Source organism: Globicephala melas, chromosome 19 (assembly GCF_963455315.2).
Source record: "Globicephala melas chromosome 19, mGloMel1.2, whole genome shotgun sequence".
Classification (NCBI taxonomy): Eukaryota; Metazoa; Chordata; class Mammalia; order Artiodactyla; family Delphinidae; genus Globicephala; species Globicephala melas.
Window position 1 is genome coordinate 40,314,817 of NC_083332.1, and position 13,535 is coordinate 40,328,351.

A 13,535-nucleotide genomic window follows, 5' to 3' on the forward strand; every position below is an offset into this window, starting at 1 on the left:
TTTAATAAAAAGTTTGTTTTTAAAGAAATAACAAATTGTAATTCAAAATAAACTATTCTCCCTGGCTCTGCAGATTCGAATGCCTGGGCTTATGAACACATTCTATTGGGACTGAGCTCAGGTTCAGCCGTTAGCTTAATTTGTCACCTTGGGCAAGCCACTTGACTTTTCTATGCATCAATTTCCATTTTTATAAAATAAAGGGAGAAAGGATGTTTGACATGGATTAGCCTTAAAGACCCTTCCTGCTGCAAATCTTTATGGTTCTTTAAGTGGAAATGACCAGCCAATTCGTGGTTCTTCCTTAGTTTTGCTTTAATGATAATTAAAAATAGAATCACAGATTGGTGTGTGAGGTTTTCTGTTACTTGTTTATTGGAGATAGATTTTGAAAACTAGTTTTTTTGTCTCCCTGAGCTGAGAGTTCAGCCAGCAAGCAACCTTCTAAAAGCCTGACTCAGAGCAAGGAAACAAGCTTGAGTATGCACACAGAAGGCATGGTTGACCTAGTAATGAGGACTGTGTAAAATCACATCGATTTGCTTTTTTGACTTCCCTTTCCATTTAACCATTTGTCAATACTGGAGAAAGAAAGCTGCAGAATGTAATTTTTCAGCAACTGGAGACAAGACAACTTGTCCAGGTGAAGGAAGTTGGAATACAATTTTGACATGGACTCAGAGCTTTAAGTGACTTTTCTCAAGTTTTTTTGCTGAATGTAAATCTGTGGGCTCAAACAAGTATTCTGCATTCAGGTCTTTCTGAATGCATGACTAGCCTTATTTCCTTTTTGCCTCCAGGCCTAACCTGGACTCCCTTCTCATTTTTCACTCTTATCTAACTTCTAAATGTCTTTCAAGAGAGTTTAGGGGTCACTTCTGTAAAGTATCCTTTAATGATTCCAATAAAATCTTCACTCCTTGACAGAGTTAAGCACCCCATAGTGCCTCATATCTACCAATACCCAAGTACTCTTATCACTATCTCACAATTATTGGGTTTATCTGAATTGTGAGATTGCAAGGTCTTCAAGGTCATGGGCATGTCCTCATTCATCTTCATTTCTCCAGGAGCTGACACAGTGCCTGACACATAGCAGAGGTTTGGGAAATGGTAAAGAGCAGGTAGTGCTTACAAAATACATTCCTCTAAGATAAAAATGTCCCCAAACATCCTGGGCTAAAAAAATATATATATTTTTAAAAATTTCTACTGTGGAAAGAATATGCTTACTTGACAATCCATTTATAATTTATTCTCAAGTCCATACTCAATTCCTAAGTGTGTAATTTGCTTTTTCTAAACCTAGAACTGAGAAACCATGGCCAACAGGTAGCGTATTATGAGCCAACACAGATCAATTGGTTGAGCCTGGCTAGAGTATTGAGTTAAAAAGATCTCGTACATATATTAGAGCTAACTAAGAGTTTCTTGATCATTAGCAATATTCACCAAAGGCACAGATAAGAAGATTGCCAGTAAATAGGCTTTGTTGAAGTTCACCAAATTAGTGAAATATAAACAGGATTTAGATAACTGAGATGTCTGAATAGTATCCTGGGCAAGCATTTTAGAAGTAGGCCAGTTACAGATGAAACGTTCCAATAATCTGAGTTACTGTTTGGGACTACTGTGATTTTTTTTTTTCCCAAATCCATTTCACTGGTGTGTGTGTGTGTGTGCGCGTGTGTGTGTGTATATTACAGCTAAGAGGGTAAGAAGACAAGGCAAAATATTTATGCCCTAAATAGATGATGTGCTTGCAGTATAGCATGACCCCTTAGAAAGCTAATACGCTCTTTTGATATAAACACAGATGTCAGCTACAGTCTCCTTTTCCACTTAAGGGTCAGTAAACTTCAGATTAAGATTCCCTGTGATATGATAATTATCTCTTTACCTATCTGTCTCTCCTGTTAGAATAAGAGCTGTGCAAGAGCACATACTATATACCATATCGATCTTTGTTTCTCCACTGTATATACAGACTACACAATATGTGTGTGTAAAATTAGGCATGTATATTATTATGTCCTGAATCCATGAAAATGAATATAAAATATTATTTACACCCCTCTAACATCCAAAAGTCTCTCTTCTATGTAGTCCTAGAGGGGGCTTTAGTGATAAATGTTTCAGAGTTTTAGAGATCATCTTTTCAATGTGAACCAGAACTTCTAATCCTACCTAATTTTTCTCAGTTGTGATACTGACCTACTTTAGCCTAAAACACTATGAAGGGCAGAAAATCCTGGTTTGGCTGCTTCTAAGAATGGAAAATGCAGAAAGTGCAGAATCCATGGCAAATATTAGTTTTTAAAAATACGGCAATGAAGAGCAGAAATGAAATGGGATGGGAAATACTATACTCCCCATCCCTAATACATACATATGCACATTATAGATAGATGATGAATCAATAGATCAATACATAGATTTTCTTTAAAAGGCAGACTTTCCTGTTTCCCTATAAGGTTTCCTTAACCTCACCTTGAGAGTTGCACATGAAAAGATTTAATAATCCTACACATGCGGCTTAAATTGTACTTACTGACTGAATATATGCATGTACCTAGTATATGTGTTTTGGTAATGATGTTCATGAATTTTCATTGAGTGATTATTTATTAGTGGAATTGCTGGGCCTTTGAGGTTGTGTATTTCAGCTCTTGGATGTATCTATGTTAAGTACTGATATCATGCTTTTAAATGACAGACTTTCCCCTAATTAAAGAAAGAGGAATACAACTTTTAAGTTGGGTATGAGTGTGACAGGTTGAAATACATACATACACATACACACACACACACACACACACACACACACATATATATGCTTTTTTTTTTTTAAGAAAGACTTTCATAACAGGCCTCAAAGACTATTTATTCAGAATGTTAGGTGCGAAAGAAGGAATGTCCTTTACTTTGGAGATAAAAATGAATACCAATTAGGGGAAAAGGAGGTTAGGAAGAGGCACTTAGATGCCTGGAGCTAAATTTTAGTGTGTCCAAAATACGATCTATCTCTTGAAAACTGTCAGGAACAGAAACTGAAAGAAGGAATCTACAAAAGAGGATGTTGAGTGCATAGTAACTTTTGGGATTTCAGCATATCTTAAGCCACCGTGACATTGGTGGAGTGATGGGAGGAACATCTTTCTATCATATTTATTCATAATGAACATCTTGAAGTAGCAGAGTGGTGGGAATATATTCCTGTTATATGCCCCTTGAAAAGAGCACTGCATATTTACGAGTGTGATTAAACAAACAAAAGAAACAAAGGAAAGAAAAAACAACAAAATCCCTTCCAAATTCTGCAGGGTCATGTTCTGGTTTATGCTGCTGATTTTTAAAAATATATTTCTAGAGTTGAAAAGCATAAATTTGTATTGTAAGTTAAACTGCATTATACATTTGCATTACTGTGAACCTCCTTCAGAATACAGAAAAAATGAACATTGTTCATATGATTAAAATATCAAGTATCTGGTGCATTTCTCTAAGAAGAAAAAGTTGTCTACACAATTACTTTTTTTAAAAAAATTCTCATACAGATTAATTTGTTCTGCCAAAGATACTTTTTTATATCTTATTGAGAGCCTAAATTCCTTGTTAAGATAGTTGTCAGGGTCCACTTTGGTTACATTCTTCTGTAATTATCTCTGTGTTCTCCTGCAGATAGATTGTTGTTTGTTTGCTTTATTTTAGCGCTTAAAATAAAATAGACATTTTATCCTTCTAAAATAAGATTAGAGTCTAAATGAACAAATAATCATTAGAAAGCACTGGTAATTCTGGTGTTTCAAATAAAATGTTACATGTATTTTTGAGGTGAAAAAAAAGGGTTCTAGATTCTTTCTATTTTGAGCCTTCATTGCAAAATAATAGGAATCAACAGCTCAGGACCCATGAGTGTGATTAGGCAGCCAGTGCCTGGAGAATCTGAGCAGGCATGCCAGAGAACAGAACAGATTTCACTTATCTATCCCATAAAAAGCAATCCAGCCTTTTTTTAATGATAGAAAACAATAAGTTGTTAAATATCCAGTCTCTTCTTTCTGCCCATATAAGGCATAACTCCTTTGAACACAGTCCATGCTGGATAACGTTTGAGTGTTTATGAACATATATTTTTGGATATCTCAATAGAGTATAAGTTCTTAGTTCTGTTAGGGGTGAATTCTGCCCTCCAAAAATTTTTTTGTTGACATCCTAATGCCCAGTAACTCGTAACATGAACTTCCTTACAGATAGAATCTTTACGGAGGTAATTCAGTTAAAATCATTAGGGTGGGCCTTCGAATTCAATATGACTGGTTTCCTTATATGATGGGGGAAAAATTGGAGAGAGACAGATACACAGGGAGAATGTCATGTGCACATAAAGACAGGGATCTGCAAGCCAAAGAGAAATGGCTGGAACAGAATCTTTCCTCACAGCTTTCAAAAGAAACCAACCCTGCCAACACTTTCATTTCAGATTTCTAGCATCCAGCACTGTGAGACAATGAATTTCTGTTGTTTAAGACACTTAGTTTGTGGTATTAGCTCTAACAAATTAATACACTATCTTGTTCAAAAATTTTATGCCTGGGCCACAAATAGTAATAGATACTTTATAAGATTTTAATAAACAAATAAGTGAATGTAAATGAACAAATGAATGAATGAACTGATAAATTTTAAAATGTATCATGAAGTTGATGCATAAGGAGAACTGGTAGGACTTGAAATATATGGAAGACCATATTTTTTAGAAATAATTTTTAGACATCTACATGTGGAACAACTCCTACAGAACACCTACTGAACGCTGGAAGAAGACCTCAGACTTCCCTAAACGGTCTTGGTGCTCTGTCTGGGTGTCAGGCCTGTGCCTCTGAGGTGGGAGAGCCAAGTTCACAACATTGGTTCACCAGAGACCTCCCGGCTCCACGTAATATCAAACAGCGAAGCGCTTCCAGAGATCTCCATCTCAACGCTAAGATGCAGCTCCACTCGATGACCAGCAAGCTACGGTGATGTACACCCTACGCCAAACAGCAAGACAGGAACACAACCCCACCCACTAGCAGAGAGGCTGCCTAAAATCATAATAAGGTCACAGGCACCCAAAACACACCACCAGCTGCTGTCCTGCCCACCAGTAAGACAAGATCCAGCCTCATCCACCGAAACACGGGCACTAGTCCCCTCCACCAGGAAACCTACACAACCCCACTGAACCAACCTTAGCCACTGGGGGCAGACACCAAAAACAATGGGAACTATGAACCTGCAGCCTGCAAAAAGGAGACCCCAAACACAGTAAGTTAGGCAAAATGAGAAGATACCCAGCCGATGAAGGAGCAAGGTAAAAACCCACCAGACCAAATAAATGAAGAGGAAACAGGCAGTCTACCTGAAAAAGAATTCAGAATAATGATAGTAAAGATGATCCAAAATCTTGGAAATAGAATGGAGAGAATACAAGAAAAGTTTAACAAGGACCTAGAAGAACTAAAGAACAAACAAACAGTGATGAACAATACAATAAATGGAATTAAAAATTCTCTAGAAAGAATCAATAGCAGAATAACTGAGGCAGAAGAACAGATAAGTGACCTGGAAGATAAAAGTGGAAATAACTACCGCAGAACAGAATAAAGAAAAAAGAATGAAAAGAACTGAGGACAGTCTCAGAGACCTCTGGGACAACGTTAAATGCACAAACATTCGAATTATAGGGGTCCCAGAAGAAGAAGAGAAAAAATAAAAGGGACTGAGAAAATATTTGAAGAGATTATAGTTGAAGACTTCCCTAATATGGGTAAAGAAATAGTCAATCAAGTTCTGGAAATGCAGAGAGTCCCATACAGGATAAATCTAAGGAGAAACACGCCAAGACACATATTAATCAAACTATCAAAAATTAAATACAAAGAAAAAATATTAAAAGCAGCAAGGGAAAAACAACAAATAACATACAAGGGAACCCCCATAATGTTTACAGCTGATCTTTCAGCAGAAACTCTGCAAGCCAGAAGGGAGTGGCAGGACATATTTAAAGTGATGAAAGGGAAAAACCTACAACCAAGATTACCCAGCAAGGATCTCATTCAGATTCAACAGAGAAATTAAAACTTTTACAGACAAGCAAAAGATAAGAGAATTCAGCACCACCAAACCAGCTGTACAACAAATGCTAAAGGAACTTCTCTAGGCAGGAAAAGCAAGAGAAGGAAAAGACCTACAATAACAGACACAAAACAATTAAGAAAATGGTAATAGGAATTTACATATCGATAATTACCTTAAATGTAAATGGATTAAATGCTCCAACCAAAAGACATAGACTAGCTGAATGGATACAAAGACAAGACCTGTATATGTGCTGTCTACAAGAGATCCACTTCAGACCTAGGGACACATACAGACTGAAAGTGAGGGGATGGGAAAAGTTATTCCATGCAAATAGAAATCAGAAGAAAGCTGGAGTAGCAGTTCTCATATCAGACAAAATAGACTTTAAAGTAAAAACTATTACAAGAGACAAAGAAGGACACTACATAATGATCAAGGGATCAATCCAAGAAGAAGATATAACAATTATAAATATTTATGCACCCATTATAGCAGCACCTCAATACATAAGGCAAATATTAACTGCCATAAAAGGGAAAATCGACAGTAACACAATAATAGTAGGGGACTTTAACACCCCACCTTCACCAATGGACAGATCATCCAAAATGAAAATATAACGAAACACAAGCTTTAAGTGATACATTAAACAAGATGGACTTAATTGATATTTATAGGACATTCCATCCCAAAACAACAGAATATACTTTCTTCTCAAGTGCTCAGGGAACATTCTGCAGGATAGATCATATCCTGGGTCACAAAGCAAGCCTTGATAAATTTAAGAAAACTGAAATCATATCAAGTATCTTTTCTGACCAGAATGCTATGAGACTAGATATCAGCTACAGGAAAAAATTGTAAAAAATACAAACAAAAGGAGGCTATACAACACACTACTAAATAACCAAGAGATCACTGAAGAAATCAAAGAGGAAATCAAAAAATACCTAGAAACAAATGACAATGAAAACATGTTGACCCAAAACCTATGGGATGCAGCAAAAGCAGTTCTAGAGGGAAGGTTATAGTAATACAATCCTAACTCAAGAAGGAAGAAACATGAGAAGATAAAATTGATAAACCATTAGCCAGAGTAATCAAAAAAAAAAGGGAGAAGACTCAAGTCAACAGAATAAGAAATGAAAAAGAGAAGTAACAACTGACACTGCAGAAATACAAAGGATCATGAGAGATTACTACAAGCAACTATATGCCAATAAAATGGACAGCCTGGAAGAAATGGACCAATTCTTAGAAAAGCACAACCTTCCGAGACTGAACCAGGAAGTAACAGAAAATATAAACAGACCAATCACAAGCACTGAAATTGAGACTGTGATTAAAAATCTTCCAACATGGGCTTCCCTGGTGGCACAGTGGTTGAGAGTCCGCCTGCCGATGCAGGGGACACGGGTTTGTGCCCCAGTCCAGGAAGATCCCACATGCCGTGGAGCGGCTGGGCCTGTGAGCCATGGCCACTGAGCCTGCATGTCCGGAGCCTGTGCACTGCAATGGGAGATGCCACAACAGTAAGAGGCCCACGTACCACACACACACAAAAATCTTCCAACAAACAAAAGCACAGGACCAGATGGCTTCACAGGCAAATTCTATCAAACATTTAGAGAGGAGCTGACACCTATCCTTCTCAAACTCTTCCAAAACATAGCAGAGGGAGGAACACTCCCAAACTCATTCTACGAGGACACCATCACCCTGATACCAAAACCAGACAAAGATGTTACAAAAAAAACTATAGGCCAATATCACTGATGAACATAGTTGCAAAAATTCTCAATAAAATACTAGCAAACAGAATCCAGCAGCAAATTAGAAGGATCATACACCGTGATCAAGTGGGGTTTATCCCAGGAAGGCAAGGATTTTTCAATATATGCAAATCAATGTATGTGATACACCATATTAAGAAATTGAAGAGGAAAACCATATGATCATCTCAATAGATGCAGAAAAAGCTTTTGACAAAATTCAATACCCATTTATGATAAAAACCCTCCAGAAAGTAGGCACAGAGGAAACTTACCTAAACATAATAAAGGCCACATATGACAAACACACAGCCAACATCGTTATCAATGGTGAAAAACTGAAACCGTTTCCAATGAAATCAGGAACAAGAAAAGGTTGCCCACTCTCACCACTATTATTCAGCCTAGTTTTGGAAGTTTTAGCCACAGCAATCAGAGACAAAAAAGAAATAAAAGGAATCGAAATTGGAAAAGAAGAAGTAAAACTGTCACTGTTTGCAGATGATATGATACTATACATAGAGAATCCTAAAGATGCTACCAGAAAATTACTAGAGCTAATCAATGAATTTGGTAAAGTAGCAGGATAGAAAATTAATACACAGAAATCTCTTGTATTCTTATACACTAATGATGAAAAATCTGAAAGAGAAATTAAGGAAACACTCCCACTTACCAGTGCAACAAAAAGAATAAAATACCTATGATTAAACGTACTATAGGAGACAAAAACTTGTGTGCCGAAAACTATAAGACACTGATGAAAGAAATTAAAAATGATACAAACAGATGGAGAGATATACCATGTTCTTGGATTGGAAGAATCAACATTGTGAAAATGACTCTACTACCCAAAGCAATCTACAGATTCAATGCAATCCCTATCAAACTACCACTGGCATTTTTCACAGAACTAGAACAAAAAATTTCACAATTTGTATGGAAACACAAAAGACCCTGTATAGCCAAAGCAATGTTGAGAAAGAAAAACAGAGCTGGAGAAATCAGGCTCCCTGACTTCAGACTATACTACAAAGTTACAGCAATCAAGACAGTATGGTATTGGCACAAAAACAGAAATATAGGTAATTGGAACAGGATAGAAAGCCCAGGGATAAACCCATGCACATATGGTCACCTTATTTTTGATAAAGGAGGCAAGAATATACAATGGAGAAAAGACAGCCTCTTCAATATTTTGTGCTGGGAAAACTGGACAGCTACATGTAAAGGAACGAAATTAGAACACTCCCTAACAACATACAGAAAAACAAACTCACAGTGGATTAAAGACCTAAATGTAAGGCCAAACACTATAAATACTCTTAGAGGAAAACATAGGCAGAACACTCTATGACATAAATCACAGCAAGATCCTTTTTGACCCACCTCTTAGAGAAATGGAAATAAAAACAAAGAAACAAATGGGACCTAATGAAACTTGAAAGCTTTTGCACATCAAAAGAAACCATAAACAAGACAAAAAGACAACCCTCAGAATGGGAGAAAATATTTGCAAACAAAGCAACTGACAAAGGATTAATCTCCAAAATATACAAGCAGCTCATGCAGCTCAGCATCAAAAAACAAACAATGCAATCCAAAAATGGGCAGAAGACCTAAACAGACATTTCTCCAAAGAAGATATACAGATTGCCAACAAACACATGAATGGATGCTAAACGTTACTAATCATTAGAGAAATGCAAATCCAAACTAACAATGAGGGGCTTCCCTGATGGCACAGTGGTTAAGAATCCGCCTGCCAGTGCAGGGGACACAGGTTCAAGCCCTGGTCTGGGAAGATCCCAGATGCCATGGAGCAATTAAGCCCATGCACCACAACTACTGAGCCTGCACTCTAGAGCCTGCAAGCCACAACTACTGAGCCTGCATGCCACAGTTACTGAAGCCTGCGTGCCTAGAGCCCTTGCTCTGCAACAAGAGAAGCCACCGCAATGATGAAGCCCGAGCACCCCAACGAAGAGTAGCCCCCGCTCGCACGACTAGAGAAAGCCCGCGCACAGTAACAATGACCCAATGCAGCCAAAAAAAAATTAAAAGATAGTAAATACTATAAATATTAAAAAATAAAAATCTTAAAAAAAAAAAAAAAACTACAATGAGGTATCACCTCCACCAGTCAGAACAGCCATCATCAAAAAATCTACAAACAATAAATGCTGGAGAGGGTGTGGAGAAAAGGGAACCCTCTTGCACTGCTGGTGGGATTGTAAATTGATGCAGCCACTATGGAGAACAGTATGGAGATTCCTTAAAAAACGGAAAATTGAACTATCATATGACCCAGCAATCCCACTACTGGGCACATACCCTGAGAAAACCATAATTCAAAAAGAGTCATGTACCACAATGTTCATTGCAGCATTATTTACAATAGCCAGGACATGAAAGTAACCTAAGTGTCCATTGACAGATGAATGGATAAAAAAGATGTGGCACATATATACAATGAAATATTACTCAGTCATAAAAAGAAATGAGATTGAGTTATTTGTAGTGAGGTGGATGGACGTGGAGTCTGTCATACAGAGTGAAGTAAGTCAGAAAGAGAAAAACAAATACCACATGCTAACACATATATATGGAATCTTAAAAAAAAAAAAGGGTTCTGAAGAATCTAGGGGCAGGACAGGAATAAAGATGCAGATGTAGAGAATGGACTTGAGGACACGGGTCGGGGGAAGGGTAAGCTGGGACGAAGTGAGAGAGTGGCATGGACATATATACACTGCCAAATGTAAAATAGCTAGCTAGTGGGAAGCAGCCACATAGCACAGGGAGATCAACTGGGTGCTTTGTGACCACCTAGAGGGGTGGGATAGTAGGGTGGGAGGGAGACGTAGAGGGAGGAGATATGGGGATGTATGTATACGTATAGCTGATTCACTTTGTTATACAGCAGCAACTAACACGGCAATGTAAAGCAATTATACACTAATAAATATGTAAAAAAATAATAAAAATTAATTAGTTAAAAATAAAAGGATGGGGCTACAGAGCAGTGTCATTCATCGAATGACATAATTGAAGGGGCATATCTTTAGATTTCCTTCTAATTCCAGATGTCTGTGAATTCAGTTTTGTGTCCCAAAGTTCATAGGGTGAGCTGTATACAAGATAATGGTTCCAACAAGTATGTGGAGGCCATGTTTCACATGTAAGTGGAAATACAAGTGATAATATTTTATCAAGAAATCTTCCAGTTTAGTTCCCTTAGCACATAAACACTGTACATACATTTCAAATGTTAGTGTTATTTCTTACTTTCCCTTGATTTGTGTTGTTCTCTGTGTTCACACTCTAAGAGCCCGGAGTGACAATGATATATATCTCATCCTTGAGGGTAATTGCATATCTCCTCCCAGCCAGTCTAATACAGGATTTCTGAATCACTTTTTCCTGGTGGTCTAGGATAATGATATCAGTGATTTTCAATAATCCATTAGTGTGTGACCACTTGAGTTAAAGCAATAATTACCTGTCATTCTCACACTAACATCACATGTGATTAACATCTTTATCTGGTGACATTTCCATCTGGTAAAGATAGAGAGAAAATAAACTGAAGTTGAAGATAATAAACTGAAATCTATTTCCGATTATTTGGGATGCGGATACATCAAAGAACTTGAATGTAAAGGAAAAGCTATTTAGATTTAAATTTTACTTTTTTTTTTTAAAGAATGAATTTAGTTTCAAAGGTTATTATAGGTTAAGGTTATAAACACAGGTAAGTTGCAGACCTCTGCTGAATCTGAACCTCTGACTTCCTAAAAAGTCTTGTGATAAAGCAATCTGCTAGGTGAGGCAAAGATAAAGTCCACGCCATGAAGTCTAAACAGATATTCCATATATGTAAAACGTAGTCCAGCAATTGCATTACTTTGTTTTCAACTTTTAATCTTAAATTAACAATAAAGTTTGAATGATATATTTGGGGGGAAATTGAACGTGCAATCAATAGGACTGAGAGAGGTTTTGAGTTCTACTATCTGTTTCCGAAAAGTCACCTAATCCTTCTGAACTGACTTTTTCATACAATGAGGAAAATGATACATATCAGTTTCACAATTATTAATTTCAAATAAAAACAGTTGTAAAGGCTCTCCCACATAATCTAAGATAAAACCGTTAAGTATGAAAACCACAGTAAGGCAGATGGGATCAGTGTTTTATCCTCTACTCCAAGAAATGTTTGAAAATGAAAAGAGGTTAGAGCCATTGCCTGTTAGCAACAGGGCAGTTCTCCCAGGTAAAACTCAATGTAGAAGTTTTGTATTTTTCCATCTAATGTCCAGAGAATATATGAATCCCATGTCTGGATTACTACAGAAAGAAGAAATATGTTGAAACTACATCAGATTAAGATGACTTTGGAGGAGAATAAATTTGTGAAATTACATGTTTACAAGATGCAATTTTAGTTATAAAAAGGGGGGATGCTAAAATAAAAGACTGAATCTGGGCACATTGTAAAAAGAACGTGTAAGACTCTTATAAGTTATATCAGCTGGATAGTTGTAGATACCTAGGGAATTGAGCCACTGATGAAGTTACTGAAAGGAACCAGATTACCCCAGATTAAAGGTTCATGAATGGGGGACATATGAAACAGCAGGGGCTTTGGAGTCATTCAGATCTAGGTATAGGTTCTAGCTCTGTAATTTAATAGATGCGTGAATTAGAACAACTTACTGATCACTCTGAATTTATTTCTTCATTTATAAATTGAATGTTTAGTTTTCACCAAACATGCCAGTTCCTATGGATCTCATTGCTACCCTCTGTCCCAATAGTCATGGAAAAGTTCACCCAACAGAAACACATATTTTAGGGAAATTTATGCTAAAAACTTCAGATGCTAAGAAATGAAATTACTCTTTATTGCTCATTACATATGCAGTGTTTTATCTTTTTATTTATGTTCCTAATATTTTAAAAGTAACAGTCATTCATAAATACAGTTTGAAAAAAATCCAAAGAGCATAGAAACAGGAGTGAAATTCTCCCTTTCACCCAAAGCAAACATCATTTTAAAAGTTTCATGAAAATTTCTTCTGCCAAAAAAGTGTGTACACATATATTTATATTACTAGTATCATATAGTGTACACTATTCTGCATCTTGCTTTTGATATAAAATATTTAGGAAAATAGCTGTCTTTGTCAGGACCAGTTTATGTTATTAGCAACTAATGATTTGTAGAATGTATTTATCAGATCCCTTAATTTAGACATTTGAAAATAGTGGAACCAAGAACATATTTCAACCAAGCATACAGGTTTGGGTACCCAGTATTCTTGATATGAATTTACTCAGATTGTGGGTGGGGCGTGATTTTTACAGGTGATACCTAGAATTGTGATGGAAAGTAGACTCTCCCCATCTATCGCTTAATAAAAGACTTCTGCATAAGGAAGCACTGTGAGGTGGAATAAACAATGAACTAAAGTCAAACCACATCTCAGCCACTTGCTTTTCGTGTAAACGGTGAGGACATCTCACCTCCCTAAGCCTCAGTTGTTCTTTTTTTTAATATTTAAAAAAAAAGGGGGGAACAAAACCTACTCATTTTTCTTTTCAAAACAAGCTACAGGATTGGACAATATATTT